The sequence below is a fragment of the Rhinolophus hipposideros genome, assembly GCF_964194185.1.
Source record: "Rhinolophus hipposideros genome assembly, chromosome: 2".
Classification (NCBI taxonomy): Eukaryota; Metazoa; Chordata; class Mammalia; order Chiroptera; family Rhinolophidae; genus Rhinolophus; species Rhinolophus hipposideros.
The window spans coordinates 42,483,122-42,505,715 of record NC_138048.1 but is presented as its reverse complement, the minus strand read 5'-3'; the positions used below and the strand labels follow the sequence as shown (position 1 = coordinate 42,505,715).

Genomic DNA, 22,594 nt, shown 5'->3' with positions numbered 1-22,594 from the left:
CCAGTAAAATTTTTCCAAGCAAATGTTATTGAAAATGTTTGGGCTATCCACAAATGTTTTTATAAGCATTCCTACTGGGCAACTACTGAAGCCTCAGAAAAAAATTCTGTCCAACAGGAGAATTCATAAGGAAGAAGTACTGAATAGAAGGTGACCTAAGGAAATGTAGACAGGATTATTTGAGCTGTTGGGATGGTTGAAAAACAAACGCATGTTTCATGAAAGCTTTTGAAACAAATAGCTCTGGCTAAAACCAAACATTTGGACAGTGAGGACACACCCAACAAAAAATGTTTATTTGCTGATACTAACATTTTATTTGGCACATATTTGCCACAGCAGAAGTGGGCAAAAATATGATAAATGCAAACAACTCACAGAAGGCAAAATTATAGTAAACATAAGTGTAAGAAAGATGAGAACATTTATTTACTAAACAGAGCAAAAAATAGATAATTATGGCTTGTTTAAAGTAATGACAATTTTATCAGAATAAGGTCAGAAGCACAGAAAAATCCCTAAATATGAATTATGTTGTACACGACTATAACTTTTACATCCACATAATGCTGCATAGTTCTTTTCAACTAACTCACATAACAATTATCTGAGATCAACTTATAACAATATTATTATCCTCATTTTACACATGAAATATATACCTAGCTTGATTAGGCTGTTCCTGTCCCTTCTACCGCAATTGTCTCCTAGCATTATAAAGAGTACTTTTAAAACACCACATTCTCTTCTTTCCTTTCACGGCTGAGACCGCAGCCATGAGTATGCTCAGGCTTCAGAAGAGGCTTGCCTCCATTGCCCTCCGCTGTGGCAAAAAGAAAGTCTGGTGAGCCCAGTGAAATCGCCAATGCCAACTCCCGTCAGCAGATTGGGAAGCTGATCCAAGATGGGCTGATCATCTGGAAGCCTGTGACTGCCCATTCCCGAGCTCCATGCCGGAAAAACACCTTGGCGCGTAGGAAGGGCAAGCATATAGGCACAGGTAAGCGAACGAAAGGGTACTTACTGCCTGAGAAGGTAACCTGGATGAGAAGGATGAGTATTCTTTGTCGACTATTCAGAAGATACCATGAATCTCGGAAGATTGACCTCCACATGTACCCCTGTCTGTACCTGAAAGGCAAGGGTAACGTGTTCAAAAACAAGCAGATTCTCATAGAACATATCCACAGGCTGAAGGCAGGCAAGACTTGAAAGAAGCTTCTTGCTGGCCAGGATGAGGCCCATAGGTCTAAGACCAAGAAAGCATGCAAGCGCCGTGAAGAGCAACTCCAGGCCAAGAAGGAGGAAATCATCAAGACTCGGTCCAAGGAGGAAGAGACCAAGAAATAAAGCTCCACCTCTCTTACCTATATATATAGTGGCCTGTACTGAAACTCAGCTCTTCTAGCCATTGTCCAGTACATAGACTGATCATTCGATAAAATAGCCGTCATCTGCCAAAAAACAAAAACAAAAAACCCCCAAACACACACCATATTGTTCTGTTAGAAAAAAAGTTTGACGGTATATACTATTGACAAATATTATGAAAATAACTTGGGTAATAAAGGAGAAAAACTAGAAATTATAGGGAAATGTAGCAGTTTAGTTATTGGTGCATTTCTTTAACAACAATTTTTAGAATGCCTGCTATCCACTCGTTGTCTCATCCCATACCTTAGTCCCCATCATATTAAGTCTTACAATACATCAAGTCCTGTTTAGTTTTCCATTTTTCTTTTTTTAATTCTTTGCCATATACTGAGGTTCATGCTCAAATACAATTTTCCCCTTACTTGACTTACCTAAGTTTCTGGATCTCCTTTCATTTGCTTCTCTTTTCCTTCTTCCCCTTAAATGTGGTGAATTTCATAGGTGCATAATCAGTTTGTTCGTCCATGCTGACTCCTTTGCTAACTCTAACCCCTTGCAGAACTTTCATTGATTCCATTAAGTGGTCATAATAGGTTGGGAGGAAAGGGAGACGACCTTTATTTCTGGCCCCACTTGTGTCACATCTGAAATCCTACATTTCCAACTGCGTGATGGAGATCTCCGCTTGGTGTTCTTCATTAGTACATCTAACTCAAAATGTCTAAGAGTATTCATTGACTTCCCCCACAACAAACCTAATTTCCCTATTTCCTTCTGTATATGGCAATATCATCAACTATAGATTGAATGTTTGTGTCTCCCCAAAAATCCATATATTGAAACCTAATCCCCAATATGATGATAATTGGAGGTTGGGCCTTTCCTATGTAATTATGTCAGGAGGGTGAGACCTCAAGAATGGGATTAGTGCCTTTTTCAGAGATCCTAGATTGCTACTTGTCCCCTTCCTTCATGTGAGGTTATAGTGAGAAGGCACCTGTCTATGAACCAGGAAAAGGGCTCTCACCAGACACCAAATCTGCTAGCACCAGCTTCCAGAACTGTGAGAAATAAATTTCTGTCGTTCATTATGGTATTTTGTTATAGCAGCCTTAAATCTACTCTAATCGCTTTTTTAAAATCCCTCCAGCTCCATTGTCTATAGAACCAATTGATAAATCCTATTGATTTTACCTCCTCAATATCTATAACACACCACACTTCCCCTTTATTCCCACCAATATTACTTCAGTTCAAACACCAATCATCATCAATGTAATACTGGCTTCCTTGGTAATCTGTTCTGTTTTCCATCTCTCATTTGCTTGCTGGTATCAGATTAAGCATCCTAAAGCAATGCCACACATTCATGAAGTAAACTGAAGCGCCTTGGGCTGACACTCCTTTAGTTTTATGGCAGCCAGGAGGAGTTAGAACTTAGCTTCAAGTACTTCTCATGTTTCCCTGTACTTCTCCAAAGAAGGATTGAGCAGTCCTCAATCCTTTCTCATGGGGTGGTCTTCACCATCAGAAAGGCTAAACTATCATTTTATAATCTTTTCCCACTAGTCATCTTCATACTCCAGCAAACTGAACTACTCTACACTCAAAGCACACGCTACACTTTCCAGCTTCTATGTTTTTGCTCAAGGTGTTCACTTGAACACAGGAGTGTTTAAATTATCATATACACTTGTCTGATTTCTTGCATCCTTTATGATATAAACTAGTCCATGATGATTTTCCTGATTCAGTCGCAAGCAGGAAGCAATCTCTAATGCCCAAAGCATATTCTCTGAACCTCTTTTGTAAATGTTAACAATTTCTAACATGTTGTATGTGCACATATCACCCTTATTAAACAGTAAGTCCTAAAAACAGCTTTTAGTGTTCCCTACCCTTATAATAGTTATGGCATACAGATACTTGATAATCGCCAGATGATTGGATAAAAGAATGAAGAGCTAGAAGGAACTGGAGTATAACTAGAATATAAGCAAGAAAGCATTAAAAAAAAAACCTTCTCAAAACCTGTTTCAAGGGCTTGTATTAGGTTGGTGCAAGAGTAATTGCAATTTTTGCAATTATTTTTAACCCTTTAAACCACAATTACGTTTGCACCAGCTTAATAGTTTAATAGTCTTCATAGAAATTAATTGGAGAAGTTGTTGAACCTAAAAATATTACAAACACTGTGTCACTTTGAGGAACTCTAGTGCATGCTGGGCAAGGAACTAGGCACATTATCTTTGCAGTGGATCTCTATTGTTTTGGCAAACCCACTATTCGTTCCTTTCCTGGTTACAGCATCTAATTTTGATCTGGTATCAAAATAAACTTTCAGTTGATGTGGTTCAGATGAAGCTGACTCTGCCATGTCACAATAAATTGTATCCCCTCAGGCTACAAAATTGATTCCAGGATGAGGTATGGAGGCCCTGCAACATCAAGGAGCGTCATCTCTGGACTTTTGTTATAACTCTTGGGAAAGAGGCATCATGCTTATAAAATGTAAACCTGGAACTCTAAGGTCGAACTTAGTGACAGCTGCATGATAATAAAATCAACACTGAAGAAAACAAAGATATGGACAGAAGAGTTTGCTGAGGATGTGATCCAACTTGGATCCAGCTATGTCTAAAGTTCAACTCTACTATTCCCTGTTTTGTTCTTCTATTTACATGAGCCGATAAATTCTCTTTTGTTCAATCTAGTTTGTGCTATGTTTCTATCACTTCCAACCAAGAGTTCTAAATAATGCAATCATTAATTCCATGTCAGCTTTGCAAGGTAAGCCTTATTATTCCGCATTTTACAGATTTGAAAAAAACTGGGATTGAAGCATTGTACATATGACCAGAAAATTTTTTTTAAAAATCCAAAATTGTCCCTCAAATATTAATAGCATTATTCATCGCTGCTGAAAACACAAATTATTTAAATTTTTTAGGATTTTCTATATTTACAAATTTTTCTATAATGTGTATGTATGAAATAATTATTCAAAAATACATTATTATATATTTGGGATGTTATTGTATAAACATTGTTATAACTTTATTCTTTTAAAATTAAGTCATAAGCATTTTCAAAAATATTATTTTAATGACTAAATAATTTCTCACTTGCCATTATTTAAATCTTTTGCCATTGTTGGGCATTTATGTTGTTAAAATTGTTTTTGCCATTATAAGTAATGTTCTAGTGAAATTATTTTATGACATAAATACGACTTTACATTACAGATTACTTTCTCAGGTTAAATTCCAAAAAATATTTTGAGTTCAAAGGTATGAATGTTTTTAAAAACTCTTTGTACATATATATGGCCAATATGTCTTCTATGAAAAGAATTCTCATTTAAACTTTCATCAAAACTCACATTTCACTTGTGAGATGACTGTTTTTCTCATCACCCTCACCAGCACTAGGTATTATTATCATTGATTTTAATTTGTCTAGTCCAGAAATTAAAATTAGCACTACATTATTTTTAAATCTGCATTTTTTTGAGTATTGATTATGATCACAGTTATCATTGCTGAGTTTTAATTTTTGTTTCTCAACTGTGTGTAAATCTCATTTTACAAAATGCCTGTTAATTTTCTTTGCTCAATTTTCATTAATTTCATCTTTTCCTAATTTTATTGCAAATATTAACTCCTTTCTCTCAACTGTTTATCCTATACCTGAAATCTTTTATGTAGAAAAGTAAAAATAAATTTTAATGCAGTCAAATCAATTCTTTTTGTGTGTTTTTTCATTGTTACTATGTTTAGAAAGTCTTTCTCCTACTAAAAGGCAGGCCAATATTTTCCGAAATACCTCTCTTTTTTGTCCATTTCTCTTTTACCTCATTCAAATTTCCATCATCTTTCTAGTCTTCCCTTTATATTTAAATCTTCATAATCTCATCTATTGCAATATCTAGCTTCCTATCTCCCAGCATACCTTCTGGTTCCATTCTAATTCTTTTCTCTCAGGGAAATCAAAGTAATCTTTTTACATATGTTAATCGGACTGGGTCTTTCCCCAGTTTAAAAATACCCAAAGACTTCCCACTGTCCCTGGTGAAAAAATCAAAACCCTTAAGGAGATTACAGGCAATGTGGCACTTGCCTAATTCTCTAGCTACCTACCTCACTACTCTTCTCTTTGGTTTGTATTTCTAGTCTTTTAGGCTGCTATACATCTTTCCACAGATGGCCTTCATATGGACTGTTTACTTTGCCCATCATGTTCTTTTAACTCATTTCCCTCCTGTACCTAGGTTGCTAAAATCCGTGAGGAGGTCTTAACTGAAATGTAATTTCCTCCCGATTTTCTTGATTCATTCAGTACATTTGTAATTGTTGTAAACAACAGCTACCTTCACTAACACATTGTTAGCTCCATGAAGGTAGAAATAATGTCTGACTTCCTGAACACTACATTCCTTAGTGCCTACCAAAGTGATAAATAGTATGTATTAACAGAAAGAAAGGAGAATGTATTATTTTACCAGGGCTACGCTATTTTAATGAGTATAGCTTTATATGTTAATATCTGGTTGGATATATCATCAAATGTATTTTAGTTTTAAAATATAGTTTATCTTTGCTTATTTAACAGATAAGACATTTTGTCCAGTTCAAAAAGAAATATGATTGGTATATTTGGAGTGACTTTGAAACTATAAATAAATGTGGACAGAAAAGACAACTTTATAACATTTGGCCCTCTGATCAAGAAGTATAATGTGTTCTCCATTATTCAAGTCTTCTTTTATCACTTAATTTCGAAAAGTTGTTCATGTAGATCCTGCATATTTTTCTTAATTTCTAGAAATTTCATAGTTTTGTTGCTACTAAGAATGAGATTTTTCTCCGACTATATTTTATAATAAACTATTTTATTTTAGAGAAGTTTTACATTTAAATTATTTATTGCAAAGATAATAAGTTCCCCTTTATCCCACACCCAGTTTCCTCTGTTATTAACATATTAGTGTGGTACATTTGTCATAATGAATGGACACTTATACATTATCATTAACTAAAGCCTGTATTTTATTCAGATTTTCTTTACTTTTACCTAACATCTTTTTTCTCTTCTAGGATACCCCATTATATTCAGTAATCATGTCTCCTTAGGCTCCTCTGGGTTGTGATAGTTTCTCAGACTTTCCTTGGTTTTGATGACCTTGACAGTTTTGAGGATACTGATCAGGTATTTTGTAGAATGTCCCTTGATTGGAATTTGCCTGTTTTTTTGTGTTTTTTTTTTTTTTCTCTCATGCTTTGACTGGGGTAATGTGGTTTTGGGAAGGAATTCCATAGAACTCAAGTGGTATGCTTGCCATATCATATCAAGAATACATACTACCAATACGATTTTTATCACTATTGATGTTAACCTTGGTCAGCTGGCTCGTGACAATGTTAGTTGTTAGTCAGGTTTCTCCACGGTGAAGTTACCATTTTTTGTCTATGTTTCATACTCCACTTTTGGAAGAATTTCCCCCTGTATTGTTTTTTGCTTTTTGTTTTTAACACATTGTTCCTGCTCTTTAGCATTATTCTTTAGTCTCCCAAGTCTTGTTTTATTTTTATTTTTATTTTTTTTATTGGGGAATACCGGGGAACAGTGTTTCTCCAGGGCACATCAGCTCCAAGTCGTTGTCCTTCAATCCAGTTGTGCAGGGCGCAGCTCAGCTCCAAGTCCAGTCACCATTTTCAATCTTTAGTTGCAGGGGGCGCGGCCACAATCCCATATGGAAATTGAATCAGCAACTTTGTTGAGATCTTGTGCTCTAACAAACTGAGCCATCCAGCTGCCCCTCCAGAAGCTCAGCGGAAACTCGTTGTCTTCAGTTTAGTTGTGGAGGGTGAACCTCACTGGCCCATGTGGGAATCGAACCAGCAACCCTGTTGTTCAGGGCTCACACTATAACCAACTGAGCCATCAGGCCATCCCTCCTGCCATATTTATAACTGAATATTTTTTATATAAGTGAAGGTTATTTTAGTATTTATATACTGTTTTAAAGTAAATTATAAAGAACATAGTCATCAAAACATTTACCAATGACAAAATATCAATGAGAAATTAGAGTATTCCCATAAATAATGCCCAAGGAAATCTAAATTTTCAATCTTATTTTATGAAAATATACTTACTTTGCTGTGGCTTAGCAGTATTTCTATAATTAATTTCTGGAAATATTCAAATTGTGACTCCAATATTTTATGATTTTATAGAATAAAAACAGAAATTCAGGGCAAATGCCAGGCTATATGTACCATGGAAAGCTACTCAATAAAATTTGATTCATTTAGAAGTACTGATCTAAATGGCAAGAAGCAGCCTATCCAGCTCTGAACCTATTTTGCTTATTGTAATATATTATTTGACTCTTCACCAGCTATTTCAGCTTAAAACAACAAGCATTCATTATCTCTCAGTTTTGGTGAATCAGAAATATGATGGCTTAACAGGGTCCTCTGATTCCGGGTCTCAAATAAGGCTGTGATCAAGGTGCCAGGGCTGAAGTCATCTCCACATTCAACTGAGGCAGAATCAGCTCCCAAGCTCACTCAGTGATTGTTGGCAGGATTCAGTTTCTCATGGGCTATTGGGCTAAAAAAATAGGAGGGTCTCAGTTCCATGCTGGCTGTTGGCCAGAGGTCACCATGTTTCCAGCCATGAAGGGCTTCTCCCACATGGCAGCTTGCTTTATCAATGTGAGCAACCCAAGAAGGCAAGAGCAAGACTGAGAAAATGTCAGCAAGAGAGAGAGCATCAGCAAGATTGAAGTAACAGTCTTGTGTAACTTAATTATGGAAGCCACATCCCATCATTGCTCTGAACTCTACTTACTAGAAGGCAATCACTAAGTCCAGGCCACACACAGGGAAGGGATGACACCGGGTGTGAATACCAGAAGGGGGAGATCATTGGGAACCATGTCAGAAGCTGTCTACCACGTTATCCCTGTGGTGTTCCTCCTGCGGAAGGACTATACAGCTCTGTCTTGTTGAACAAGAGCATGACCATGTGACTTGCTGTGGCTCATGAAGTCTAGGCAGAAATAACAGACTTTATAATGTTGTAAAGCATTTGAAACCTTACGTTATGAAAACTGCCTCAGAGAGGTGGGATTCTGAAATGGTGAAGTGAGAAGCTTGGCAAGTCTTCTCCCCCCAAAACAACAAAAAACTGGACTTTTGGGGGAAAAAATCCCAACTATGAAAATCAAGGAATATCATTAACTAGGAAACATCTATTCAAGACAAACTACTGAACCTTGGGTAAAAATAATGGGAGTTTATAGCATTTTACCTCCACGACCCCCCAGGGCAGGCACGCCATGAAAACCATCATATTTACTGCCACAGTGGACTGACTTGATTTGGAACAGAATAGAAAATCTCTATGTTCAGGGCATTGTCAAAAACAATAGTGACCTTGGTGACAATCGGGAAGGACAATATTGCAGGTAGTCTTAAGTTGCAGTTAGGGTTAAGACAAGCAATAGACTGGCAGACTAGCCAGAAATTGAATGGAGAGAAATTAAGAATGAGACAGCTTTCTTACTATACACAAAACACATGTGTGTTTCATAGTAAATACAAAAATTAACTCAAATGGATCATAGACCAAAGTATCAGAACTAAAACTCTAAAATTTCTAGAGGAAAACATAATACAAAATCTTTATGACCTTAGGTTAGGCAAAGAGTTCTTAGATGTGACACCAAAAGCATAATTCATAAAAGAAAGAAGTTAAAAAGAAAGCCAAACTGGGAGAAAACATCTGCCAATCACACATTTGATACAGATATCATCCAGAATAAATAAAGAACACTTAAAATTCAATAAGAAGACAACTCAAACAATTGGTGAAGGTTTGAATAGATAGTTCACCAAAGATATGGTTAATTAGCACATGAAAAGATGCTCAGTAACAGTCATTTGAACTAGAAAATGTAAATTAAAACTGCAGTAAAATACCTTTCCCACTGGAATGACTATAATAAAAAAGACAAACAATAACAAGTGTTAGAGAAGACATGGAGAAAATGGAACCCTCAGATGTCTCTGGTGGTGATGTAGAATGGCTAATCACTTTATAAAAGTTTGGCAGTTCCTTAAAAAGTTAAACATAAATTTGTCATTAAACCCAGCAAATCTTCTAGGTGTCTACCTAAGACAAATAAAAACATATGTCCACATAAATCTTGTGTGAAGATGTACACAGTAGTTTTTTGTGTAATAGCCGAAAAATTGCAACAACACAAATGTCCATCCATCAACTGGTAAATAGATAAAAACATATGATATATCCATACATTGGAAAATTATTTAGTAATAAAAGGAAACAAACTACTGATACATGCTGCCGCATGGATTATCCTCAAAAACATGGTAAGCGAAAGAAGTCAGACAGAGAAGATACATATTGTATGTTTTCATTCTCATGAAATGTCCATAAAAGGCAAATTTTTAGACAGAAAGCAGGGCTGAGGGTAGGAATGCAGATTCACTGCAAATGGGGACAAGAGATGTTTTGGGAGTGATGGAAATAAAATGTTCTAAAACTGGATTGCAATGATCAGTTGCACAACTCTGTAAATTTACTAAAAATCACTGACTTGTACACCTAAAATTGGCAAAATTTATGGTATGGAAACTATACTTCAATAACGCTGTTTTAAAAAAGAGTCTCTCATTTCTGTGTCAAGATGACCAGTTATGGTCCTGATAAAGGCAGTTTCAACAGCCTGGGTCCTAAATTGAAGACGCATGGAGCACAGCTTCAGGCAGACTATGATGGATGTGAACAAGAAAACAACCTTTGTTGTTGTAAGCCACCGAGATTTAGGCATCATTTTTTAACCCAGCATAACAGAGCCCATTCTGACTGACACATTTATCTTCTAAGAAATAAAATGTATTATATTTGTGTTAAATTCTCCAATAAAGAAGTTTCATTTAAGAAGTGAAATTATTACTGAATGTGTTTTCTGTATTTTTATAACATAAATGTATGGTTCTTTAAATTAAAAATGCAAGACGTTCTGTAACAACTTAGTGTTTCACACAACTCTAAATCATGTAAGAAAATTATTTATAAATATTTGCCTGCCACCTTACTGAGTGAGGGGACTATCCTGACGAACAAGACCGACAGGGTCCCCATCTTCACAAAGTTTATAGTCTAAAAGCTGTTTTTATCTGTATGCTTTGTATAATTTACTCAAAGTGGATTATAATTTTATTTTCATATTCAATGTCAATTCCTTTTTTAAATAAAGGAACTAGATGATTGTCCTGTCAGTCTAAACTTCTGTGACTATCACTTTTGACTTAACCACATAATTTTTGAAGTATTTTAATTTGTAGTCATTTATCATTTCTACCAGCAGGTGGAACCCTTTAGATTTATTTTGTCTCACTTTAACACAGCACATATAAGCCTGTGTGATTTCATTTTAAAAATTGTTTTTTCTTTGATTTAATATTTATTTCTAGAACAGAAGTTCATGACAGTAGGCAAGAATGGTCATTCCACATTCAAAAAAAACTCTACATAAGTGAAATCCACATCAGTATATTGAATTAAAGTTACAAATTCAGACATTTTATCGTGGAACATCTATCATGGGGTAAATGCTTAAGATAGACTGTACTTCCAGTGGAGAAAAATATGTATGAGCTAAAATTCAATAGGTTTATATACGCTAGACGAGAGGTTGGTAAACTTTCTGTAAAGGATAAGATAGTAAATATTGTTGGCTCTGTGGGCCTTCAGGTCTCTATTGAAACTACTCAAGTCTGCTATTACAGCCCACAGCAATCCTGGATGATGAGCAAGGTTGTGTTCAATACCATTTTTTATACAACAGGTGGGCACATGTGGCCTCTGGGTCATGGTTTGCCCATCCCTGCTTCATTCAGGCCAGTGGCTCTTACACTTGTGCATGTCTCAGAATCACTTGGAGGGCTTGACAAAACACAGCTTTTTAGGTCTCATCTCCAGAGTTTCTGATTAGGTGGGTCTCTGAAGGTGCTAAGAATTTGTATTTCTAACAAGTTTCCTGGTGATGCTGATACTGCCGGTCTGAGAAACACAGCTTACTCAAGAACCCCTAGTCTAGGCTCTTTCATCATTTCGTCTATGCTGTTTTCAGAACATTTAAAAAGAGTTAAAACAGACTTTTTCTTAATATAAACACTGTGAGATTTCCTAAAGAGATCATTTGGCAAGGAACACGGTTGGATGGGTAGGGAAGTAAGACTATATTGTGAGTTATCTTATTCAATTATCACCATCTATTATAGTGATGTAGTATTCTGTATCTGAGAATGATACTATAGAAAATAAATTCTGCACAGGGTCATAAGCTGAAAATGTGCTGACAGTAATATGAGGACGTAGGAAAAGAAGTACCTACTCCTCAGAGACCAACAATGCTTTCATCTTGACACAATTCCTGTATTTTTATGCATGTTTTTACACAGTTGACTTTTAAACTTATAAGCTTTTCAAACTTAGTGATCAGAATCACTTCCCTTTGTTAATAAAAACTATTTGTAAATACTTTTAGTGGATGTGTAATATTCTATTACATATGTAGGAACAGAGTGAACTGCTCGGCCTTCCTGACTCCATCTTGTTTCAAGTTTGCTTTGCTCCCATGGCCTTCAGGTTAACAGCTTCAGCTTAGTCTTGCATATAGATATGCTAATCATTAGAGGAATTCTGCTTGAGGCTTGAGTGTTACAAAACCAGCCCCTTACCAGAAAGTACCTCTCCCAAGGAGATAAGGGAAGTATGTACAAAAGTAATGATTGTTTATCAAAGATTTGCAGAAACCTTGTGACCGGGAGTCACATCAACTAGAGTCAATAGACTAAGAACAAAACACAATCTTCCTCGGACCCTGCTGGCGCCCAGATGTCTGCAGTAGTCAATCACCTCTTGCCCCTCTTGTTTCCCCCTTTCCCTTGATGCAACAAAAACCTGAATTCTCTACTTTCTCAAGCTGGTGCTTTAGGACGCTAGTCCACCATCTTCTCAGCTTGCTGGCTTTCTGAATAAAATCTCTTTCCTTGCCCCAACTCCTTGTCACTCGACTTATTGGCTGTTGTGTGGCAAGCGGTATGAGCTTAGACTCAAGTTACACATATATAACCATATTTTCAAACCATTCTCTCCACCTCCATAATTCTTGGATATTTATATTCTCCCCAGACTTTTCCTGTTGAAGGTATAATCTTGCAACAGACATGGTTGTGCATAAATTTGTCCCCATTTTAGATTTCTTTCAAAAACAATAGAAGTGAAATTTCTTGATATTTTTAAGGCTCTTGATGGACATTGGAATTACATGTATTTTGGTTATAACTTTATCCTTATTTTATAAGAGAGCTAGCCTCACTAAACCCTATCCAGCATTGTGCATTCCAGGCAGTTTTCTTAATTTATGTATAAAACAGAAAGTAGGTGTAATTGGCTCAATGTTCCCTATTATATTAGAAGAGGGTCTGTTTATCTCCTCTGTCTCCTGCACCAACTTCTTGTCCCACTCGCCCCATCACATTCCCCTCACTTCCCCCCAAGCCCTGCACTGAGTCACAACACAGAAATACAATTGCAAGACACCTGGTTTCAGGCCCAAACACTGCCTAAGGCTGCATTCTGTAAGGTGCTGTGGTGCTTGGCAGAAACCCTTGTATACATCTCTGTGAATGTGCAGAAAAAAAGCCCTACCCTTGTGCAAAACCACACAGCCGGCACTCCCAAGAATGGTGGAGGAACAGAACTCTCCAGCTCTGTGGCAGTCTCTCCCTCTGCCTGCAGCATAGCTTGAGTCAAGCCATGGTTCCTGGGTTGAAGTGAAACAGCACAGGGAAAAGGATGATTTAACTTCTACAAGAAGTCACAGAAGTGCTTCCGTGGCTATTGTTGCCCTCTCCCAAGGAAGTTTCCTCCTGACGAGTGAGCGGAAAAGAGATCAACTTTACAACTTCTGCTCTGCTTGGCTTTGAAAACAATTTTCGACAAGTTCACGGAGAAAACTTGAGAGAATTTTATTGTCAGGAAAAATGAAAACTCAGATGTATTCTGTGCTGATAGACAACTCAAGATCAGATGAAGAAACTGTCCTTGAAGGTGCTGGGACTGACAGCTGACAACCTATGCCAAATTCTCCCTCTATTCCGACCCCCGCCATGCCTTGGCATCTTTTATAAGTCCCGTGAACCTTGGACTCAACACTGAGAGTACAGGGGTGTAACTCGAAAGTGATTGAGTTTCCACCACTCAGCAGAATGGGATCTCAAAGTTGAAATTAAGTTCAGTTGAGAAATAAGAGATGAAAATTATATTTCTTGCAAGCTGGCTGTGTGGACTAAGACTCAAACCCAAACGCTTGTCATTTGCTGATACTCTGCTCCCCCAGGTAGGGCACCAATCACTACAGTTTCTATCCTCTATGAAAAGACTCTTCAGGATTGACGGTCGATAAAATAGATGTAGAAACATGTCTACCCAGGATGAATGTTTTCAAATAACTGGCTTATTGGTGTAAATAATATTGCAGCATGTGTTCCACCGAGTTAGTGGTTAGAGGAAGTCCAAAGAGTTGATCCACAAACTCTACGATCATATCCTTGACAGCTTGATCAAATTTATAGAGAAGAACAGCAGCCGACCCAAGTTTCTGTATTTATATTTCTTGCTTGAACTTCATGATGAAAAACAGAAAACTGTTCTGAGTTATTTTAACATTAAACACATTCGTCCTTGGAATTGGAAAATGCTAATGCTTTCCTATGCCCATATGCTGAATAAAATTGAAAGTAAACAGAGCTAGCATATTTTGGGAATTGCTACTATAGTCATCAAACCAATTAAAAACTCATTTCAAGGTGGTTATTATAGTAGTATTTGTTGATATTTATATGTCTGAAGAAGAGCCACTTCTGTGGTGGTATATCTTACTACATATATTAACAATATAAAAAGAACCAAGAAAACATCCATTTCATAAATACCAGACTTGATTCTCTAACCCTAAAATTTTCAGAATCAGAATCTTAAAGAAGTCCTTTCTTCACTGTCATAAGTTTAACATTTTCAGATAAAATTACATATATGTCCTAAAGGTATAGTAGATTAAGAATGATAATGTTTGATTGTCTGACTCATACCTATGAGTTTTCATTTATTTAATCAAATTGCCAGAGCCCATTCATAAATTAAAAGGCTTTTAAAGAATTAATAGTATAGTTTGTCCTAGACTGTAACATAGATTACTGTATCTAACATATTTACCAATTTAGAAGAAGAAAAAAATTAAGTTCTGGTGTAACAACCTTACCTCTGTAGTGCTAAGTATTAACCTAAAAGATTTTATAGACTAAAACTTTGCCAGAAAGTTCCTCAGTTAAAATTTCTTCATAGTTAATAATTATTTTTATATATAAAAACTTTATCTCCTCAACCACAGAATAAACACATAGAGGACAGAGAAAAGGTTCTGTATTGTTCTTTATACCTCTAATGCCACATAACTTCTGTATGTTAGAGCCATACCTCACACCTGGGAAAATCTCATTCTACATTTCAGGAAGCTTTACATACACTGCTCTCTTTTCCTTGAAAACATATTAACCATGAAGTACCAACCTAAATTAGTATTTAAGTAAAATCAAGCTAAAATTATTAGCTTGTGAGAGGCAAATCACAATAGTGACTGTCATATTTATTAATACAAATGCTCCAAACATACTAATGGTGGTCATTCTTGCCCTGTGCCATGGGAAACGGTGGATATGAAATATCTCTGTGTAATCTCAGCCTTCTTCAGGATACTGTAACAACCGCACTGACATTCCCAGCCAGTCTCATAAAGTCAAGATCCTTCCCTAGAGAAAGTCCTGCTCTTGGATCCTGGGTTTTGGCTCAAGTGACACCTGAAACTCCACATGCACTTCATCATCCTGTCAAATATCTATGCTGTCCGGCATTTTCTACAGCCCTCCACGAGTGTTGCTTAATATGATGGGAATGTGTAAGAAAGTCTCAGCTCCCAATAGATTTGCCCTTCCAATAGAGGCCCAGGACTCCTTCCCTTGTGGATATTCTGCTTGGTGTTATAACCACTACATTGGATTTATCAGCCATACTCAGAGCCTAGAGCAACAAGGATTGAGATTTTTGTGTATGTATTCACACAAGAAGACACATTGTTCCATACTGGAGTTTTTCGTTTGATCAGTCTTTTGAGTTGTTTGTAGTCTCTTTGTCTTGGGCTTTAAGGGAACCACCTCATTGCTGGTGGGAAGTCTGTGGCACTTTGCCCATAACTCCATTCGGGCTAAAGCTATCCCACCTATAGACTTATTTTGAAGAAATTTGCCTGTGTCAGTTAGCTCTTGCTGCGAGACAAAGAACCTCTAAACCTCAGTGGCGTTTATTTAGCTCACGCATCAGTGCATTAACTAGAGGCTGTCTGACCTAGAATGGGCCGATGGGAGTGACTCGATTGGTGCACTTATACTCTGCATGTCTCTCATTCTTTTCCTGGGTCCAGCAGGCTGGCCCTGGCCTATTCTTCCCACAGCAATGGCAGAAGTGAATAAAGATAAGAAAAAGGTACAAATCCTTTTGACCTAGGCTCACCACTGGCACATCACCACTTCTGCCTCATTCTATTGGTCATAAGCCCAAAATTAAAGGATGAGACAATATTTTCTGCCTCTTCAGCAGAAAGAATGTGAAGTCTCATGGCAAACAGCATGGCTAGTGGGAAGGAGAGAGAACTAGAGCCATTGATGCAATTTACCACACTGCCACAGCTTTTCCTTACACATCAGTTACCTTGCTGTAAACCCCAGGATCGCCCTACCTCTGAATCACTAAGTTAGGAATTAGCATCTGTCCAACAGCAGCCCTATGTGTGCTTCAGCTTATGAGCTAGCCTGATACAAGAGTTCTGGTCAATGAGAGAACTTCCTGTTGGATGATAACTAGCTGATCTGATTAGATATTTTCTTGGGGGATGTTGGAAACATACACAGAGGCACGTGGGCCACTGAACCGAGCAGAAACAGAATGATACAGGGTAAAGCCAATGAGTGGGAGGCTTCAGGCTTTGGAAGCTGTGGTGGGCTGAATAATGGCTCCCAAAGATAGCCACGCTCTAATCCCTGGAACCTGTGAACGTTATTTTATATGGCAAAAGGGTCTTTGCAGATACAATTCAATTAAGGATTTTGAGATGGGGGATTACCTTGGATTCCTCAGGTGGGCCTGATGTTATCACAATGGTCCTTATAAGAAGGATTAGGACGTTAGAGTCAGAGGAGAAGCGGATGTGATGACAGAAGCAGAGATTACAGTGATGTGCTTTGAAGATGGAAGGAATGCAGGCAGCCACTAGAGGCTGAAAAAGGCAAGGAAATGGATTCTCCCCTCAGAGCCGCTGAAGAGCCAGCCAATACCTTGATCTAGCTGACTGAGACTAAGACTGATTTCAGATTTCTGAACTCTAAGAGGATAAATTTCTTTGTTTTAAGCTACTACATTTATGGTAATTTGTGACAGCAGCAATAGGAAACTAATGCCGAAGCTGTGAGGTAAAAAAAATCTATGAGGTAAGAAGGGAGTACAGATGAGAAGAATCCATTAATTGGCACCAGTGGTCACCATGGAAACGGCAGTAGGTAAGAAAGGGAGTACTTGAGTCTCCATAGTAGAACATTGGAGTTGAAAGCAATAGACTTCTGCTTCTACTAGAAGTACTCTGTACTCTAAAGAATCATCCAGTTCTCAAAGAGGTGTATCTCTTTAGCCGCCAACACTTTTCACTTCTCCCTAATTTTTGCGTTTCCTGTGTATACTTAAATGTCAATTAACTGAAGCACACTTAGTGAGTAAGTATTTATTATAACTCTTAAGGGTTTAACCTACATTATAAAAACTAGATCATATCAGGGGTCCTCAAAAGTGATATATTCACATTTTGGGCCAGATTACTGATGGTTCTCTCTGGCAACCTATAAGGACCGAAGAAGAAAATGGGAATTTATATAGATAACAGGTTCCTTTCCTCATATCAGAAATTGTGTCTCCCTTGAAGAAATGCCCAGGAATGGTACAGAATCTTGCTCAATTTCCCATGTCTACCAGAGATCACTGAAAGACCTTTTGAAAGGACAAGTAGATAAAAGCTCTTTTGGGGGCCTAGGAGATCCTACAATCCTGACCAATGAAGAGGACCAACCAGAATTAGTCTAGGTTTCCTCGCAAACTTTCTTCATATTAAATCCTACAGACCTCTAAGCTAATCACATCAGTAGTTCCAATTTTGAAGGAAGGAAAGTCAAAACTAAGCCCCACATGAGAAGGGAGGCTTGATGTTTCTTTGGTGTGAGGGATCACTGAAATGAACAATTTTTGTTGATCCTGTTCAGCAGCCCTTTTCCAAGCATTGCCTCACTCAGCCCCGCAACCATAAATCTGCAGAGAGAGATCCCTCATTTCTAAAATGTGACCCATCTCTTGGCCACAGTTGATTTTTCTAAGGTGGACACTGTCCTAGTTGCTCAAATCAGTTCTTGTCCTGAAATTTTTGTATCAGATACAAATCAAATAGTTTCCATCTAGGTGCTTGAGTAACCATAACAGGCAAGTGTAAGCTGTTGACAAATATGATTTCTACCAGTGGGTGGGAAAACAAAAGAAATTGATCTGTACTTTTCTGCAGTGGTTAGAAACTATATGTACTTCCTAACTCTCTCTGCTAGGGATTCCCTAGTTTCTCCCTTTCTAGTTCATGTGAGAATGACAATATAGTCAGTGTATGCTTATCTCCACTTTAAAATCACACCTCTGCATAAAGATCCACTTAATTTGGCTGGGTGGGCGGGGAGGCTCCTGGCTTCAGCTGCACAACTAAAAATTAGTCCTTAATCAGACTAATTAAATGCTGTAAGTGTTTTTGGGCTCAAACTCAAAATTTTTAAAGTTGTATTAAAAATTTGTTCCAGTTACTATGAGTAAAGATAAAGCCTCTTTTGCAGCTATTATTCAGGCAACAAAACACTTTTGTATTGGAATCCTTCCCTTCCTCTTCCCTAATACTAGATCCCTGCTCACCATTCTGGACACAGTTCACGTCTCTTTTTGCCATGAATTTTCAATAGGCTAACCATTCCACGGTTAGTACTCCCTCCCTTCATCTCCCAGAGCATTTATGAACAATATGTGCTTACTGCCATTTCCCTGTTGGTTGTGGTGCCCTCTGCCATGCACTCACAAAGCCTTGCGGAAGAGATAGCCCAAGGGAGCAGCAGTGCCCTCATCACAGATCACTCCTCTGCCCTCCAACTCCAACAAACAGACCGCTTATCTACTCTTTGGCCAATAGTTGGCTGAGAAAAGCTCAAGACAAATGAGATTTGAATAATTAGCTAAATCAAACAGATTGTCTCTCAGGAACTTCAACTCCAGAAAAGAGAAGGGCAGAGAGGAAGACAGAGAAAAATAGAGCCAGAGAGCAGGCACATCACATAAATGATAGAGCATTGGTGCAAGGGTTCTACCAACTACCTTGAATCCAGGACAAGCCTCCATCTCTTATCATCCTATAATGAATGCCATGGCATGGATCTTTATCCTGGAGGTCCACGACAGCTTCTCTCTCTTATTATTAAATGAATTCTAATGAAAACTCCCAGTGAGTCTCTATGACTGGAAATGAAAATAAGTATCCAAAACACTAGCCATTTATGATATCTTCTCTTGTCTTTGTTGCATATTGCATACCTGACTATTTACTGAGATTATCAGCTCTGTGAAGGCAGAGATATTCTGTATCTTCCCAAAGGAGTTAGCACTGTCTTCCCACACATTGAGATCCTCAGGAAGAACATATTAAATTGTAGTGACATCCAATCCCAATGTTCTTTCTAAAACCAATTTGAAAACTTTCCCACATGTATTTGTTATGTGCTATTTTAAATAATGACAGCTGAATTCTTTCTTTCAGATGTGGGATGTCCGACAAGATTTCTTCCCAGACAGTAGAAAGCACAGAACAGTTTAGCTAATCTATCATTGTCGTCTGCATTTAATTTACCTCCACTAGAGATAGAGAATCAGCCAGCAACTTCCTTAAACTTTTCATCCCTTGATTCTTGGCATAAATAAAAATTATACCCGGAGATGAAAAAATACTACGGCGAGGTAGAGTGAGAAATGAGGGTGAGCCAGAAAATAACAGGTAAGGGGAATGTCAGCTGTTCGAACTCTGCATCAGTCGCCACACTCACCTTGAGAACTAGAAACAGGGGCGGTGGAGTACCGTCTGTCAGCCTTCATCTCCACACTGCATTCTGACAGCACACTAGAGGCCTATCATATATAAGTGTACAGAGTAACTCTACAAGGCTTAAGTTTTCCTCAACTCTGTGATGTTTTGACATTTCAAACTATTAATCTTTAATGGAAAAGATAAATCAAAGGCAGGTTACCTTGGAAGTATTTTATTTAGCAATATTCTTAAATTACATCTCATAACTTTGATCCTTCCCTAGAAGTTTATACTTAAATCTGAAACTTTTACAAAATCCCAAAGCTTCAGTTTCAACTTTAAAAATACTCAACAAAGATGGAAGAAAGGCGATAATATATTTTTTAAATGTACTCAGGATCAAATTACTTGTACTATTTTTTTCTAATTAAGGAAAAGAAAAATAAACTGTATGAATATTCTTCCTGACACCAGAGACTATCCTGTGTGTCCTTCTATTCGAATTAAGTCCCTATGTTAGCCACACATTTCTGTCCTTTTAAAGACATGCTAATTCATATATTTTATGAAAGAATTGGGAGAACTGTTTTTTTTTTCCTACCAATTTCTCCTAAAACATGTTTTATTCTCTTACAGCTTTCATTTCCAGAAAAATAGATATTGCTTCTTTCTGTGTAAGAAATACTATTTCTATAAATCTGGTTTCCCCTCCCACTGGAAAATATTATCTAATCTTTTCATACTCTAAATAAAAATTCAGCTGTTAGTATTCAAGAATTCTAAAATGTAATTTTTCTAGTCAGTGTGTCCATGGCAGCAGACAAGACTAACTTCCATCCAGAATATAAAACAGAGTAATTGGAGATGTGATTGAGTATATTATAGTACACAGCTATTGCTCGGCCTGCTCCCCAAACTCCTCTCTGCCTATGAAAACTTCACTCAGTCTCCACTTTTAGTCCAGAAGAGCCTAGAAGAGCCGGAGACTCATCTCAGCCAATGGAATTCTCCCAGTGGGAACCTCCCACTCCCCCAGGACTTTTGCTGGAATAGAGAAATACACATTCTGCCCTTCTATGATTGTGGGTATTTCTCCAGTATCCATCTCACCTGTCTCCCATTATACTCGTATATTTGGCTTGGGTGGGACTGATACAACCCCCAACTTCAGAGGTGGGTGCTGATTAGTATAAGCCAATCAGTACAGTAGAGTTCCTATCTCTATTGCCCCAGATATTGGTTCCAGGACAGGCAATGACCTAAGTTGGGCCTCACAGAATGAAATATAGGACTTCTGTCCAATAATTCAGGAGAAAGATTTGTTCTCTTAACTCTGATTGATGTGGTGTGCATCTGGAGGCCTGGGACCAGCTGACACACAAAAAAGGGCTAAAAGAATCCCAGAGAGTTTGATCAAACCGCATCTGTATGCATCTAAACCACTGAAATACATCTGGACGTCTATCTGTTAGGTGAGCTGGTATATTTATTATTTAAACCAGTTTGTGCTAAAGGTCACGTAGGGTAACATTTTCATTACCGTATGTACCATTCCATGGAGACAGCCCACCTGAGCATAAAGTCAAAGTGGAGGAAAGCAGAACCAGGAAAGAGAGGGAAGACTGATTGCCAGTAATAGCACTTGGGCTTCCTTCTTCATATGTAAATTAATACAATATCCTTTGTTATTTAAATTAATTTGAGTTGGCTGTCTTCTACTTTTAAATATGAAATCCGGACTTATTCAGTAGTGTTTCTGGTTTCTACAGTTTACTGGCTCCAAGACTAGATTATTCTCCTATTGAAATAACCATCATAAGAACCAGATTTCAAAACAGAACAAAGAAATATAATCTTTCGGAACTAAGTTGAGTATAATATAACCACTGGTTTTATTATTTAATATAACCACTGGTTATATATGTTTAATTTATTATAATATTTAGGCAGATCACCAATTTGCTACTTTAAAGGATCATACTGACTAAAAAATACAGAAAAACCTTAAAAAATGGCTTAGATAGATTCCATCATCCTCGCAATGCCTAGCTACTAGGTGCTGATTCTATACGCTCCCATTGGATAATTATTATCTACATTTGTATTACATTTCAGGCTCCCAAGGAGGGTCAAGGCTTCCTCTCTCTACCACCACCACCAGAAATAAAGATTGCATGGATAGAGGCCAGGAGCACTGCTAGACTCCAGTGCTAAAGGCTAATTAATACTTCCAATATGACACAAGGGGTTTGGCTTCATTTTACAGTCATCCTTTCGGGATCTCCTCTCTTTGGGTACGATCTTTATGGTGTATGGGGGATCCTATTCTGAGCTTCTTCCTTCTCCTACGCAACTATTATTGTCAGAGGAATTTTGGCCTCCTCTTTCTCAGGGTGTTTCTACTCCCATTACTCTCAAGCCCTGACAAATGGACAGAATATCAGGATAGTCAGATAAAAAGGACATAAGTTTAATGGTTAAAATAGAGGCTGAAAGAGAGAGCAACTGTATCAGACAATAGTTTGACCAACCCATCAAAAAAAAAAAATTCTCATAAATAAATGCTATCCCAAAATAAAGGATACCTCCCTCTAACCTAGAGGTCAGTCACAGTAAACTATTTCACATTCTCTGAATTCACTATGCTTTTAAACTTGCTAAGCCTCAATTCCTCATCTGTATTAAAGGATGCAATAATTGTACTTAACTCATAAAGCTATTATGAGTTATGAAAAAATTAACTGTATATATAGTCCCTAGGCACACAGAAAGTGTTAGGTATTAAAACATATCTCTACCATTGCCCTTATTAAATTGTGATAGAATTATCATATTTCTTCTAGTAGACTGTGTGATTTGTGAGGGTAGGATGCTGACTAATTTGTATTTATGCATGCAATAATTAGCAAAATTAGG

At 37.5% G+C, this 22,594-nt stretch overlaps 1 pseudogene across 1 annotated transcript; it reads left to right on the top strand.

The window, feature by feature from the left end:
- Positions 1 to 776: 776 nt before the first annotated feature.
- On the top strand, positions 777 to 1,350 carry LOC308488519 (large ribosomal subunit protein eL19-like; annotated as a pseudogene). The gene has a single exon. The product of its transcript is annotated as a large ribosomal subunit protein eL19-like (transcript).
- The last annotated feature ends 21,244 nt before the right edge of the window (positions 1,351 to 22,594 follow it).